The 14462-nt window shown below is 41.4% G+C and overlaps 1 long non-coding RNA gene across 1 annotated transcript in view; it reads left to right on the top strand.

Annotated features, from left to right (window-relative positions):
* Positions 1–588: 588 nt before the first annotated feature.
* The window catches only part of LOC121364288, a 73858-nt gene continuing 59984 nt past the window's right edge, over positions 589–14462 (top strand). The window contains exon 1 of the long non-coding RNA XR_005956839.1: positions 589–1244. This is a non-coding gene — a long non-coding RNA (uncharacterized LOC121364288). The remainder of the gene's footprint in view (positions 1245–14462) is intronic.

The following is a 14462-nucleotide window of genomic DNA, read 5'->3' as shown; positions in this document are numbered from 1 at the left end:
CCAAGCCATTTTCTCTTGTGTCCCATCATACTGTTTCTCTGGTGTCCCATCATACTGACAGCCAAGGATCTGGGTTCCTGGGTATTGATACTGCACAGGGTAAAGTAGGGAGTGACTAATCTTTTCCTGCTCAAGCAGCTTTAAAAAGCAGGATTTTTAATCCTTCTTCTTCCCGAGTGCAGGCACATTCAGGTGAGACTGTTTTCCAATTTTAGAAGAAAATTAGAATTTGTTGCCATACAGAAAAGGAGCAGGGAAGAAATGGTGATTAAATGGTGGCAGCTGGGTGAAACTCTGGCATTTAACTGTTTTGTATTTTTGCAGCAGAATTGCATAAGTGCCAGGTGACATCTCTGTCTCTTTGTGGGCTGGTATGAGCAGTAGGGAGAGCTGTGTGAGGCTGCTCATGGGGGAGAGATGAGGTGGCTCCCAGATACTTCAGTTTGGTGCTTTGGCAGTATTTTCTGAGCCTCAGTTACTGGATTTTCCTGCTGGCGCAGGGGGATCTGTCAGCTGCAGCTTCCTGGCAGGATTCTGGGAACAGCACCAAAACCCCCGACAGGCAGCAAGCAGTCTGAGTTCTGAGTCAGAAGCAGGCTGAGAAGATGCAGCCTTCAAAGCTTATATTCAAGATGGGGAAGGGGATCTGTGCAAGGAGGATATTTCCAGTGTGAGGCTCAGAGCCTGGAGGGACCCTCTCCTGCCAACACTCAGGGTGAGTCTGCGGGTCAGCTGCTAGTTTTCATACAACAGGAAAAGGAGAAGGGGGATTGCTGCCTTTCACCACTGCTACCCTGAGCCAGCTCATCCTTCTAGCTATTTCTGTCTATGCTTATCTATAGCATCATCCCTCTTGTGCTTGTGTACCTGCCAAGCATTCAAAACAGGCACTGCTGTGGCAGCCTCTTTCCTTCTCTCCAGCCTGGAGGATAAATGACTGGATTGTTTTTTTAATTTTATTTTTAATTGTTTCTCTGCATGAAGAATTTACGGTGGGAAAGCTAAGCTGGAGAAATGCTTTCTGGAGTGGGTGGCCAGATTGGCAGATCTCTGCTTGTTCTTAGCCCCTAGAGAAGTCCTGCAGCCTGACCCTTGCTGGGCTCACTCTGCTCTTTTTTGAAAGCGATGGTTTCTCGGAGTGAGATGTGGTCTCGGGTAAAAACAAACAAAGTTTGGATGCGAGAGAGAAGATCTGGATCTGTCTTGCCCACCAGGGGACCCAGAGCAGAAAGCTGAACGCTTGGGTGAGTTCTCAGCAGCCAGCTTGTCCAGTGCAGGACACTGTATTCTTCTTTATTATAGACTGAGTTATCCAAGGTAAAAATAGCAGTAGCAGAAATCCTAATCTCTACACTATCTATATACTCTCTGCAGCTATATGTGTTGTTTTGTTTAGTTTGGGCTGTGAAGCAGACTGTTCTCTGTGTTTAGTCCATCTCGCTGTGGCTTGTGACTTTACTCCCCACTGGGAATCTCAGTGCTTGCATCTGGAGTTGTGCAAATACATGCAGGTGTGCAAAATTTACATCTTGCTTTAGTGTCTTTGTTACAGCACTGGTTTAAGTAATTAAATTTCACTCAGATTTGAAAATTTACATTAAAAGCTATATCAGTATATGACTTCACAGGCAAAAAAGCATAAATATCTATATTTGTAACATACTGCTTTTTATCCTTAAAATACAAGGTGGAGACAAAGTGAAAGTTTCAATGCACCTTCCCAAATTTACTTTGTTGGATAAGTGTGAAAAGATTGAATGCTCAGAATTTTCTTCTTTTAAGAAATCAGATTTTAAACACAGAATTTCAGTGTGAGGCTGTCAAGGCTTCCCAGACACTTCTATCCTTACACTGACTGAAACTGTCATTGTAACATTTGAGATGAGACCTGGGTTCAGACATCCTACATCTATATTTCTTTGTTAAATCTGTAATTAAATATGAATTCCTATGGCAATATGTACAGTGGAAGTTGTTTTGATGAGAAAGAAGCATTGCAGTATGTGGAGTATCTAAATATCTAAATTGATATGTTTTTGTAATAGTGTTTATAAAATACCTCTGTGATGTAGGCAACCACTGAATTAATTTACAAAATGCAGCTTTAAAAATAGATTTTGCACTTCCACAACAGCATAAATATTAAATAGATTTGTAGGTGGTTACAAGTGATGGAGCATTTGGGCTGAGAAGTCCTGTGAAGGGCCAAGAGTTGGACTCGATGATCCTTGTGGGTCCCTTCCAATTTCTGTGATTCTCTGTGATTCTGCTGGCTATGGTTTGGATGATACTTCTGGACAGAGACATTTGGCCACATTTTGGCTTAGTTTCTTACTGGAATGTGATGTTAAACCTGGCAAGTCCAAGGAAGAATGTGTTTTGCCCTGGTTGTTAAAAATTATCCACCTTTACTTGTATGAGTGAGACAGGTCTCAATATATATTAATATTAGGAGGTTTTCAAATCCATAAGTAACAAAGTTCTATTTTTTTCTCAATCCATGAGTACCAGTAACCAGTGCTTACACAGCCCTTGTCACAAGTTGGTGAGAAAATCCTTTACAGATGGGATTGTTGCCACTGAACTGTTGTGTGCGTTGAGGAATGACAGCACAAGACGTGGGAGGAATTTTGTCCCATTTTCACCATCTGAAGTTAAACTGGTTGTTTAGGCTCACCACCACAGGGTAAGGTGCACAGTTCACACTCTGGAGCATCTTTGTTTTCTTTGAGAAATGCAGTTAAATAGCTCCATTCTGCTGCTCAGTCCCAGGTTCTTGTTGCCTGGATTTTATCTTGTTGCCTGGGTTTCTTTGCTTCTAGTGCTGCTTTTTGGAGACAACTAATTACTTTCCTCTGAGAAAGAACCTGTTTTAATTTTGAGGACAGCTTATGGAGGGGGCTGACACAGGACGAGTTAGGGGTGATGCTACACCAGGTCTGGCTCCCCACATCATAAATATCCTCCAGTGCTGTCTCACCAGCAAGGTTTCCAAAAGCACCCCTGTGCCCATGCCTTGCTCCAAGACATGCAACACTCACTTCATGCAGTTAAATGCTGCTCTGGTGAGCTGCAGCACAGACCTCACTTTGTAGTGGGCAATTTTGAATGGAGAAAATAATCAGTTGCCACGTGGCACATTGACATGTGGGCAAAGGGCTTAGTGTATGGATGTGACCAGGTGGGTGCTTTGGGAACAAGAGACCTGTCCATGGTGTGTCTCAGGCAGGACAAAAGCTGTCCAGTTGGCCAGAGAAGTGCTCACCTGCAGAGCTGGGTGAGATGCATTTCAGGCAGCTGACAGATGGAGCAGATCTGACCTGAGGTGACTTGCACAAGGTCACTCAGCAGGTGGGTACTAAAGCTGGGTAAAAAACCAGACCCACCTGCTACTCCTTAGGACACAGCAACCAAACAATCTGGGTTAAACACTGCTGTCTTCATGCCCCACATGGGGTGGATCTGGGTGGGGAGGGCTCAGGAATGAGGCTACACATGGATGTGAACGCAGCCATGCTTGCAGGATGACAGGAAAACAAAATTGCAAAAAAGGTTATTTTCCTAGATTTTGCAAAATATCCTGTTGTACAGCGAAGGCAGCAGGTGCCCGGGACTCTGAGTGGTCACGGTGCCCTTAACGGATCCTTTGCAAGCCCCCAAACCACACAACATTTGTGAACACTGCTGCAGTGTGCTCCTTTGCGTTCCAGTTCCTATGGAAACATGCTGTAAGAATGTCTAAAATAAGTACAGTGCTTTGAAACTATTATTATTTTGATCTTTCCTTCCTGCCCCCCCACCCCCCCAAATCTGCTTTACCACCTTTCTGGCTGAATTTTTAATACATTAAAAAGATTGTTGTCATTATCTGGAAGAGTGCGCTACCCTGCTTACCCATGTGTCTGCATGTCTGCATCCTGGGATCTGATGGATCCCAGGTTCTGATATTGAGATCAGCTCCCTTCCCCCATCCTCCCTGCTCAGTCGGGTGGCAATATCTTGAACACACACACACACACACACACATATAAATCAACAAGCTTATTTCCAGCTCCTTTTACAATACAGGATATAGTATTCACACACACACACACACACACACACACACACACACATATATATATATATATATATATAAATCAACAAGCTCATTTCCAGCTCCTTTTACAATACAGGCTTGGAGGGAGTGCAGAAGGTCACCCAGTCCAGCTGCCCATCAATGTAGAGCCCTCTGCACTGTTTGGTGCAGGAGATGGTTGTGACCCAGATGGGGACATCCTGCAGGTGCCCTCTTCCCTGTGGGAAGGTCGGTTCTGGAAGAGGCTATGGGCTGTTTGGAACAGCTCTGGCAAAGGAAGTTACTTGTTCTCCCTGAAAGGGTGCTCATGCTGGTAACTGAAAACAGGGCTGGGTATTTAAAGCACTTTCCCCCTGTGCTCCTGTGGTTTCCTTCTAAAGCTTTCAGCACCCTTAGAGCAGAAGTCTCCCTGACCTTAGTAATGTCGAAGATTTTCAAACAGCCACATCCCATTTTCAAAAACTGCTTTTGATGAGTGAGCTTTAGAAAAGCTAGGGCTAAATCCTATAAAAGGGCTAAAAAACCTTATGGAAAGCTAGGTGCTAATTTTTGCTCATTTTCAGGCTTCTGGCCTCTTGCAGTACTATGCCTCAGAACCCCATGCTAGATACCAGGAGAAGAGCTGGAGGTGCATGTTGGGCATTCAAGGGAGAAGCAGGCACTTACATGCAGAAAAGCAATTCAGGAGTTTTTGGGCAGTGCCAAAACCCTTTGACACCCCTATAAGCTGGATACATATATATCTGAGAAGTATCTGCATTCCCAGAGCATCTTCTGGATATATACACACCTTTTGTTTCTGATCCCAAGTGTGGAGGCAACAACAAAACCAGGTTTGAAATACAAGGGGGTTGACACTTGAGTGTTATTTTTTATGACTCCATATCCTAGACAAAATAAATTGTAAAGAGTTACGATGATTTGGATCTAGCTAATATTATGCTTTAACATTAAACTAAGTCTTAGCCATTTGAGAAGTGTAGGCATCTGTTTGAATCGTATTCCAAATCACCAGGCCAAATTTTGCTTACAGGATTCCTTCCTGCCAGTGAGCAGCTGCTGTGTAATTATGCATCCTGATTTATATTGCTCAGTGCTTAGGCCTTGCATGATTTTTTATGTGTTTGTGGTAACTGTAGTGGCAACACCAGATCTGTTTTATTTTGGTGCAACACTGAAGGCCAGTAGAAAAAATATGAGTCTAATCTTAATAGGCAGAATAAAACTTTATAGGCTATTTTCAGAGTTGCTATAATTTTGGGGTTAAACCACTCATTACCCAAGCAGTTAAATTAAAATGAAAATGCTGGTAAAAAAAAATAAATTGTGAAGCTTGGTATTTGCATTGCATTTCATATCTGCAAAGATCCTTCCTTACTTGAATGACAAGCACTGGGTCCAGCACTGAAGTGAATACCAAGAGAGATGAGAACGTGAACTATGGAACAGCGAATTGTAAAGAAAAATTGCTCTGTTTTAGCGTGAATAGGCAGGGCTGAGATTCTTTTCGTGAGGGCTCTTTTTGAACTGCTTTTGAACCGGGGCTGGGCCACTGTAGATGTAACCTTTCTAACCCAATTGATAAGTTCATATATATGCACAGTATGTAGGTCATTCACATTTCTTCTGAGTAGCCCAGAAAAGAATGCAGTGAGACTTCAAAATATTTTGCATTTCAACCCTTCCGTTGTAGCTGATTTCTCCCTCCCACACTTCCTTGTTCATCTGTGCTGGAAAAAGCCCCCAACAAGGTGCATGGATAGCTGATAAATGAAACACTAAATAAACAGCTACACTCAGGAGAGAGCAATAGGCAGTTAAAGATGCCCTGCAGGTATGAGGGTAGGATCTGTGAAATAGGAAATTACCTACATCTTTACTATATCATTGCAAATTTGCTTAGCAGTCATGAGAATTTTGGAATTATCTTCTATTTGAGAAGGGCAATATTGCAATGATTTAAAAGAATTATTCTGGCTAATGTCATTAGATAGTATTAAATCCTGACTGTAGCAAAGTGATAGTTAAACTCTTTTAAGAGAAAAATCATAAATTATCATGGAGGTAATGGACTCATTATGAATGTACATGAATAAAGGAAAATCACAGACTATAGAAGTGACTTTTAAAGGTGACATTATTAATTTTGACCTTGTATTGATATAGTTTGTTGAAACATAAATTGGTTTGTGTTGGAAGGAACCCTAAAGACCAGATAGTTCCAACTCATAGGTAGGAGCACCTTCTACCATCGCCTCCTACTCTTGCCTGCAACACCAAATAAATTTTCTTGGGCCCAAGTAATATCAGACATACCTAAAATGGCATCAGTGGTAATGATAGGTGGTCATACTTTAAGCTGGGATGTAATGTCCATTGGGTTCCCTCAGGATTTCCCATTAAGTCTGGCTTGTGAATACAAAAATCAATTGCATTTGAAGGTAGTACTAGGCTGGGAGGCATTGCAAGCTCTGCTGAGAACAAAGAGAAGTTTTTAGCTGGGGAACTAGAAATAGTGTATTTTCTACCTGTAAGGCTCAAATATGACAAATATAAACACACAGATCTGTGGAAATTCTCTGAAAATACATAAACAGTAGTGCCAGGAAGGAGAAGAGTTTCAAGTTGTCATCTTATAGTGTGGTGTCTCTTGATACTGGATAAGGGTTTAGTAAGGACTGTTCCAGACTGAGCAGGACACTAGCTTATGGCACTGTTCGTTCAAGGCCCTTGGGAAGAGAGCAGCCAAAACCCTTGTTTTTCTCCTGGCACAAGTGCCCCTGAAACTCTGCTGGCACTGAAGGCTCTGTGAAGGGCAGTGGCTGGCCTGTCACCACAGTGAGCTGCCACATGTACTGCAGTGGCTCTCCCTGTTCTACATCTAACTCCCATCCCAGTGTTCAGTTTTAGCTACTGCTGGTGGAAAATGGAGATAGAAATGGAATTAAGCATAAGCAAAGTGGGTGGGGAGCCACAGTATGTGGGGGACTAAAGGGCACCATCATGGAGTCCTGTTAAATGGGGTGGAAAGAGCAGGAAAGGAAAAGGGAACTGCCCCTTCTCAGAGCCACCCTCACTAGACACAAATCTCTTAGGCCATGTTGGTTAAACTGGGTAAGCAGAGGGACAGCAATCAATACAGGTTTTGATCTTGGAATAAATTTTTGCCAATTAATGCACTTTGCCTAATCAAACATCTATATGTCTTCAAGGATTAACGCTTCTGTATTTAATTTGTCTGCCACAGGATAGATTAAAATAATTTCCCCTTTAAGTTTGATTCTGTGTTTTCTCAGTTAAAACACGAGATATGTTTTGTTGTCTCAGAAAATGCTTTTGCACATCCTAATGTATGTCTTTCTGTGAACCATTTCCCAGCCACAGAGAGCACAGGTTTTCATGGATGCCCTGGGGAATTACATTGTAGAGCATCATTATGTTTGAAATTTCAGATTTCTTAAAGCGAACATGGAGCTCACACTCTCCTCAACCACATAAGGTGCTTGTTTTTTATAGTAGAAGGATGAAGTGTTTAAAGAGTTTCTATTAACAGAGCACTAAACTGAGCATCAGGAGGTCATCAGTACTTCTCTCTTTTACCTGTCCACTGACCTGGGACAAAGCTTTTTGCTGGGGTGTTTCTTCCACATGACTTTGGATTTTCCCCACACTTTCTTTTCAACTCATCCTACTTTAACTTTTCGAGGTGGTGTCCATTTATTATTGTGTGTTTGTATAAAGCCTACAGCACTTGACTGTCTGCCTGGGAACAACTGAAAATGGGGGTGTATTTGGAGATGACAAGACACTAGAAGATACATGTCTCAAAGGATTAAACATAGTTACTAGTTGAGATAAGAAAAGGTTTTTTTCACTTGGGCCTAAAATGCTTGCCTATTTCAAGAAGGAAACTGGATGTAGTTGACAGGAATTCAGCTGGAGAGGATTACAGTCATTAAGAAATACCTCTTTTGCTGAGCTGTGGTTCTTCATGTTAATATAATACATAATTTGCCATTGATCCCTCAGAAAAAGTGGTTTTCTGACATTCACAGTTAATGTGTGTTGCTTCAGATGTCCCAGAGAAGAAAATGTAGTTTTGGACCCACACTGTCTGGGCTTTGCCTCCCTGCAGCAGGTCCATGTCCCCATGCTGAGATTGGGACACTTCTTTTGAAAATCCCTCCCAGCATATTTCTCTGATGAATGACTTAAAGCAGCTGCAGTGAAAAGAGATTTGAGGAGTGCAAGAAGGAAACAGGGACATCGCTGCATCCAGACTGGAGGGGCTGTGAGGAGCCATGGTGACAATTTCTACCTTCTTTTGCTTCTCTCTGCTTCTACAAATGGTGTATCAGGGTTTGTTGGATTGTGCTAGATGTTTTCAGAGCCCCATGAATGCTTCTGTAAGCATTATTATTGCATTCTTCCACGTAGGCAGAAACTATGGTAGAAGCATATCTTTATTCAATCAGATTTCAGCTATTTCCTCAAATCCAGTTGATAAAGCTAAGCCCAAATTACCCTTTGATCCCCAAAGCACCTATCAACCTCTCTGCTTATGCCCAGACCAAGTACTTCAAAGAATTAAAAACCCCTAAAAGTTATATCCTATGGCCTGTTTCATTCCCCAAGGTATTTCATTATAGGTCAAGTTGAGTGAATGGGAGAAGTTAGCAAGTTTTTGTAGTTTTGATTGCACACATTTGGATCAAACTGTTATAACATTTTTCATGAGATCTGCAAATTACTTTTTTAAAGTAAATTTAATCCCTTTGAGCATATTGTGCACTTTATAGCTCTTAAATGATGCTTAGACTACAAGTTCTGTCACTGTTCATGAAAAGTAGGTTGTCTTAATTTGTAAGATCATGAGAATCTTTTAAGCCCACTGGCTCTCATTGCAGTCAATGGGATATTTTTGCTTTGTATTCCACCTGGAAGAAGATCAGCCTGGGAATGTACCTTTAACTGTCCTGCAACCTGTTTTAGTAATTGATGCAATCTGCACTAAGCTGTGACATTTTCATTTTCTAAGCTGTTTATTAATTCCGACACTGAATAATTAAAAAGGAGAAAGAAGCACAAGGAAAACATCTCATAGAAGACCATCACAGAAGCTGTGTATATAAAAGAGGATGCAGACCAAAGGACAGACTGCAAACATAAACAAACAGCTACATAAAATCCAAGGAAGTCCAGAAGCTCTGTTTCCAATTATGCACATAGAGTGCCTTTAAGTGAGTGATGCAATACCCTCATGAAATCCTCGCTTGGTACTTCTAAATACAGACCTTGGAGTTACAGGCTGACATAGTAAAGCAGCATCAGTAACCTGCTTTCCACTGTAAGATTGAATAAATATGGCACAGTGTGTTTTCCTAAAATGATTTTTTAAAACACCATCTACACAGATTACATGCTGTGGTGTCCCACCATATTTCCATAGAGAAATCAAAGAATAACAAAAGAAAAAGAAAAAAATAAAAAGGCAGTGCATTTTGAGGGACTGTGAGGAAGCAAACTGAAATTTAAGTGTTAGTTGCCAAAAAACATCATTTGGCATCTTTGGGAGAACAGTAAGCACTTTACACTCTCAAGAGTACAAGACTACAACAATGTGTTTTTAATCTTTCACTTCTCTGTATTGCACCTTATCTTCTCCTCATAGGTTTCCAGAGAAAACGGGATTCGGAAACTTTGATAGGGGAACCAATCAGATAAATCTGTGTGGGTTTTCATCTGATTTGTACTGAAATGACACTATGTGCAGTGCTGTGGCAAAAGCATGAGATACAATTAAGACTGCACAGCCCTCAGGAAGTATTAAGATTTAATAACAGTACTGAAAATTGATGTGCCATTCCCAACCCAGTATACAGCATGGCATTTGGATGCTGTTGTAAGTGTGCTTCCAAATGAGTCTCTGCTTGGTTATGCAAATTGTTCTTGTACCAAGGAACCACTATGTGCTGCAAAATTAAAACTGGGAGGAAAAATAACCGCTATGGGATAACATGCAATAAATCCACTAAAGCTGCTGGCTCTGGTGAGGTAACATCTTGTCCCTCTATGGGTGGAACATTTCTCTATTGAATCATTACAGTTTTGCTCAGAAACATCCTACTGCTTGAACTGCTGTGGGAAGAACAGTAATGTCAAGCAGATATCAGGTTTTCCCAACAGGAGCATCCTACTGGGAAATGGGCTATGCTGGTGTGATGGTGTAAAAAGCTCAGCTGCGGCAGCTCTCTGTAATTGCCATTCCCTTCTGATTCCTTTGCTGAATGTACAAAAGTGCTTCTCACAAACAGATCTGAGAACAAAATCCTTGACTTGTCACCGGTGTAATACTCTGCATGCTAAGCTGGGGTTTCTGGCTAGTTTGCCTTCATCATCTCTTGCAATCGCTATTTGAAATTGAGTCTGTCATCTCCTATTATGGTGCCAAAGCCTGACACTGGAGAACAAATGCTTCTGTTTCAATCAGTGATGTTTAATTTTTCATGATGAGTGCAGTTTAGTGCCTCCCCAGGTAGGAGGCTCTGCTGCTAATTACCAAGGAGATGTTTTCTGCCTGCACAGGACACATGTGCCCTCTGCATCTTGGCTCTGTCAAGCAGCTGAACTGGGTGGTATCAGTGGTGGTGGCTGCTGGCTGCACTGACAGCCTCTTACTACTACTGCTGCTTGAAGAAAGACCTGCTCACTTGTCTCTTGTAACCTACCCAGCTGCAAAAGAAAGTCTGTTTTATGAGGACACTGTTGAAGGAGGTCTGTAGTCCTGCTTGCACTGGTAAGCATCACTTCCCAGAGAGGAGTACTGTGTTTGTGTGGTGTGAAAAAAGGGCAGGCTGGGTTTGGTTCTTCTATATATTCTTCAGTGATGAGGATTTTGGTCCTAATAATTTTTGACAATTGGCTTGTAGACATACCGTAGAAAACATCTCACATTTTCCATAACGGGTTAATTTTTTTGTGGATTTTTGGGGTTTGTTTGTTTATTTTTGTTTTGGTTTTGGCTCTTTTGGTATATGGTTTAAAATCATGGCCATTTAAGATTTATTTTCTATGACAGTGTTGGGTTGAAAAGATTGTAAGGTTTATCTTACTCTTTTGGTGAGCTTATCTCAAGACAATTGAACAGTATACCAGTTATTACATTCTGTTTAAAAGCTGTTATGTAGAGTGTTCTGGAATTTGCTTAGAAGGGGTTGTTTTGAATGTATACTTCTTACATAATTTCCTAAGCTGTTGTTTAGCCCCACCATTCATTTTCTAGTAATAAGTCACACAGAATTCTGCTCTTCTCTTTGATCCTGCATTGTTTGCCAGGAGGATTTTCAGTAGCAGTCTACTGTACTCAGAGTAGGGCATGTAAGTGGAGGAACTAGAAATGCCTCATCATTGGTTTTTAGTGTCTGCTTATGCTGAAGAGAGGTGGCTTATATAAGAAATATAAGACAGTAAAACCTCTCCTACGATAAAGCAGCAGAAAAAGTTGCATGTTATGGGGACTGTACCCTTTACCACCATAGAAAGAAGAGGCTGCCACAGTGCTTGGACCTGCCCAGGCTGTTCCAGAACTTTCCTCTTGGGTAATTCCTGTTTCAGAGTAAGGAGTCAGCAAATAGAAGCAGCACTGGCAAAAACTAGCTGAAGAGTTTGCTTTCCAGGGTGTGCGGCTGGTTCTTCCCATGTCCTTATTTCCCCAGCCAGAGCTGGGCTGGGTTTTGGGTTCTGTGCCTGTGGAGACTCCTTAGTGGCTGTGAGGTATCCGTGGGGTGTAGGTTTGACTTTCTTGGGGCACTCTTGACAAGTCTCATCCCACAGGGAATCAAGCAGGAGCAAGGAGATCTTTGGCAGTGACTTGCATGGGATGGTAAGCCCCACAATGATGCTTTGAGGAGGGGTTGCATGCAGGACTATTTTCCTCCATGAGCTTTATGGCATACTGACTGCAGAGCAGATCCCATGAGAAGATCAAGGTACACATGCCTTTCCATAGAGGGCCTAAGGTTTTTAGAGCTGCTCTAACTAAATTTAAGGGATTCTTAGTTTGGAAAGCAGAAGTTAAATCTCAGGGCTTGACTCAAGGGCTGGCGTAGCTCACATAAGAAATCCATAAACCATAGCAATTCCTAAAACTTGCCCTGAGCATGGTTAGGATGTTAGGATCTGAACAAATATAGCAAATCAAGCCCTCAGGACTTAAATGAGGCCCTAAAGAACTTAAGAGAGCTGCCAGTCCTTTAGACACAGAACTGTGTGTCCCCACTGCAGGAGGCAGGTACATGCATAAAGAGCCCCGTTTCTCAGTGCTCAAGACAAAATATTATGAGCACTCAAGAAAATGTTTAGTAGAAACACAAGTGTTGCAGGGTGTGCTGTTGCCCACACCTGGGTTGGTGAGGATTTCTTGGATCATAACCCTCTTGAACACTGGTGTTAATTCCACTTAGCACTTGGATGTCTGTTCTTGCTATTCCAGGTCATACCATGGGTTTCTAAACCAAAGGAACAACCTCTTTCTCCAGAGAATTACAGGGACTTTGTTAAAGTCCTGCAATATTTCAGATTCTTTTCCTGGAGTGTAAAACTTGAAATTTTGTTCCAAATTAAAGCAAAATAATTTTATTAAAGGTAATTGGAGTGGCTCAATATATTTGACTTTCTGAAGAGTTACTGATGAGGTGTTTCAGTGTGAAGTTTGGGTTTGTGACTGGGTAGTATCAAATCAAGCTGTGGTGTGTATATTGGAAAAGGATGAAAAAAATTCTAACTAAATGGAAACCCGGTTTTAGGGGTAGTGAGAATTTAGCATTTCTTTTCAGATTTTGGTGTTGGATGAGCTAAAGAAGCAGTCTACAATTTCTTGACCTTCACAGATTTTGACCTAATCTGCTTTCTCAAAACAAATAAATGAGAAAAGCCAGCTTGTGGGAGTGAATGGCCATGACACTTTACCTTTTCCCACCAGGGCAGGGGTAACTCGAGTAGATCTTGCAATTTTCTGCAAGTCTGCAGATTTTGTGTGGTCCCTCCTACAGATACAGACACCAATGTCACAATTTTCACTGAAGATGGAAGCCAAGTGTCTAGCGCTCATGCTGAAGAAATCAAAAATATGATTAAGAGAAACCCAAAGAGAGAATGAATCCAACCCTGACGCAATTAAAAATTCATAAAATCTATTTTTTAAGCTAGGCTGTGATTATTGCAATTTTTTTTTTTAGGATGGTGACATGCTGAAATAAGAGGTGTTCTGAGCTCTTGGGAGTTTTCCTCCACAGACATGGAGGATAGAAACTTACTTCATTTAAGTAAAAGCTTTCACTCTTATTTAATCTTGTGCCTCCCGAAGCAAAGTTTTTTAAGAAAAACACTAACATAACATTCAGCAATTTGTTGTTGCTCTGTGAGGATTTTTTTTTTTTCCACAAAAATTGGTCTTGCCCATCTCTTTGTGTTCAGGGAAAATTAGTGAGCTGCACTTGTTGCAGCAATTTAGCTGAGTCTTCCCCTCCTACCTCAGGTCAGCAGAATGCAAAGTCCTTATTTTGGGCTATGCCTACCTTTGCCCTGGGATAAGGGCAACAAAAGTAGTTTGATGTCTGTGTTAGACTGCTTCTTATTAGTTCAGTGTGTTTTATACACAAGGGGAAAGATTGTTTTCAAATCAGCATGCCTTGAGGTTTTTGCTGCAAATGCTCTGTTCAGAAGGCGACCAGCCTCACTGATCTGTGTGAGGTGTGTAGTACCAGCTAGAGCCAGGAACTGGAACTTTTTGGTTTTAGGAGTACATTGTATTATTGAGATGTAAAGTGCACACCACACACTTCAGCAGAGCTAAGCAGCCTGTGTGCTTGGGGAACACTTCCAGCAATAAACCTGAGCTGAATAAATTCCTGTTTCCTGTAGCTGGGGAATATCCATATGACACTGATGAATTCTGCCAGCTCACATGTGGAAGCTCTATGTTTAATGTTGAAATTTAGTTTTAGAAGGGATTTACTAAATCAGTGCTGTTATGGATGGGGAAACACGTAAGTAAACAGAGATTAATTGATTCAGGAGAATGGAGCTCCTTTCTTGGAAGAAGAATGGGTGGATGGGATCCTGTAATGGATGTCCGGGTGGCAGGGTAAAATATTGATGATTATTTCTGTGGTTCAGGTCACTGGAATGAATGAAATTATATCTTACAGAAGAAAATTGATTTGCATTAATTTCTGTTTGGGATGCACAATTAATAAGAGAGCTATTTATCAGAAGGTACAATACTGTGTCTCTTTGTATTTTACTGAAATATTTTGTGTGTTCAATTTCTACAGTGTTTTGCCCAAGATCTTTTAGAAAATTACTTTCATAAATACACAAGAAT

The sequence above is a fragment of the Pyrgilauda ruficollis genome, unplaced genomic scaffold, assembly GCF_017590135.1.
Source record: "Pyrgilauda ruficollis isolate IOZ18807 unplaced genomic scaffold, ASM1759013v1 scaffold8, whole genome shotgun sequence".
Taxonomy (NCBI): Eukaryota; Metazoa; Chordata; class Aves; order Passeriformes; family Passeridae; genus Pyrgilauda; species Pyrgilauda ruficollis.
This window is presented reverse-complemented; position numbering and strand designations above follow the sequence as displayed.